We start from the raw sequence: 2,158 nt of genomic DNA on the forward strand, positions 1-2,158 counted from the left end.
ACCACATAAGCAGAAAAAGCCGGAAGTGGCGCTGTGGCTCAAGTGTTAGAACGCTCGACAAAAAGGAAGGAAGGAAGGAAAAAGAGTAGAATGAGGTCAATTCTGATTAAAGTCCATACTCTGACTGTGTTCACATAGATAGCAGGAACACAGATACCTGTGCTAATGATGTTGGGGAAGTGACAATGGGCAGAAAATTCAAGAGAAATCCACCAAAGGATATTTATTGAAGGAGGGACAAATATGTCTTCATTGTGGGTGATACTTTTTCACAACAAAATTAGATCATTTATGTGTTTTGTTTTTTCCCCACCTTTACCTTGTTTACTCTCTAGATATACACAGAGAGCTCTAGGGTCTGAGACTTTACTCTGGGAATTCCGCAGCACCTTTCAAATCACAGCATGTTAATATCCAATCTCCTCTGGGGCTCAAAGCCCTGTCTTCCTGAGGGACAGGTCTCTCGGGTATTAAACCTCAGCCAGGTTCAAGTCAAACGCACTTACCTAAAGCCTGGGTCCCTGCTGTGGACCTGTGACATTGCTTCTACTAACACTGAAGCTACTTTTTCTCGTCCTGTGCCATTGTAATAATTAAGACCTCCATTCACATGAAATGTGTCGTGTCGTGCTTCTGTGTGTGTGTGTGTGTGTCCATTGTGGGGCTGAACTCAGCCTGAACACTACCTCAGTTTTTTGGTGGTGGTGGTGATGGTCATGGGGCTTGGACTCTGAGCCTGGGTGCTGCCCCTGAGCTCTTTAGATCAAGGAGAGCATCCTACCACTAGAGCCACACAGCATAACTTCTGGTTTTCTGGTGGTTTTTTAGAGATAAGAGTCTCATGGACTTTCCTGCCTGGGATGGCTTTGAACCAAGATTCTCAGATCTCAGCTTCCTGAGTTGCTAGGATGACAGGCGTAGGCCACCGGCATCCAGTGAATGGTCTTCTACTTTGACATACATATCATACTTGACAGAAGGACTGTGCAAACGTATATGGAGTTAGGGGCTCTTGCCCGCTAGCAGGAACAGATTGTCAAAACTTCAAGTCTAAGCCAGGCACCAGTGGCTCACGCCTGTAATCCTAGCAAATCAGGAGGCTAAGATCTGAGAATTGCGGTTCAAAGCCAGCCCAGGCAGGAAAGTCCATGAGACTCTTTTTTTTCTTTTTTGGGTCCGGTCGTGGGGCCTGAACTCTGGGCCTAGGTGCTGTCCCTCAGCTCTTCAGCTCAAGGCTAGCACTCTACCACTTGAGCCCCAGCGCCACTTCCGGCTTTTTCTGCTTATGTGGTGCTGAGGAATCGAACCCAGGGCCTCGAGCATGCAAGGCAAGTGCTCTACAACTGAGCCACCTTCCCAGCCCCAAGACTCTTATTTCCAATAAACCACCAGAAAACCAGAAGTGGCACTGTGGCTCAAGTGGTAGAGCACTCGCCCCACAACCCCCCCCACCTACACACACAACAAAACCCTTCCAGTCTGGCATCTTGGTTCATGCCTGTAATCCCAGCTAGTTGGAAGGAATAGGTTAGTGTATTGATGGCTAAGACCAGCTATAGGCAAAACAGGCCAGACCTCTATCCAAACAAAACCAAAAAGACCTCCAAGCAGGAATGTAACCGATTTGCTTTGACATAAACTGGCCTTTCCCCCTTCAAACAGTAGCCGAGTCCTACTGGAGCAGTGAAGGCTTACTCTTGGCTGGGGCGAGTGACAGTGGTAACCGAGGCCTCCCTAAGACAAAGGAGAGGAGAGCAGGGCCAATCCAAGAGGAATGTTCTCCTATCTTCTGGGAGTGGGTGGAGATTTTCTAGGAATTTGAGCCCCACTTCTTTTTGCGCCCCGCCTGGTTCTCCCCTTGTCCTGGGGCCCGTGTGGGCCTCGCTTCCGGGACGTGTGCTTTGGCACGTGTGGTGAAGGAGGTTACCCTGCAGCGCCTCTTCCAATCCCACCCGCGTTGGCCATCCCATCAGGTGAACTGGGACTGTGGCTTTCCGGGCATTTAAACAGTCCCAGATGGGGGCGGGGAGGGCAGGGAAGAGTTGTCACACCTGTCACAAGCCGTGCCACACAGTTGCCAGCACACCACTGGCCGCGTCCGCCTCAGGCACTCTCCATCACTGCTCGGCGACAGCCGAGGTTGACGAGCATGCACCTG

The sequence above is a fragment of the Dipodomys ordii genome, unplaced genomic scaffold, assembly GCF_000151885.1.
Source record: "Dipodomys ordii isolate 6190 unplaced genomic scaffold, Dord_2.0 Scaffold101, whole genome shotgun sequence".
In the NCBI taxonomy this organism is placed as follows: Eukaryota; Metazoa; Chordata; class Mammalia; order Rodentia; family Heteromyidae; genus Dipodomys; species Dipodomys ordii.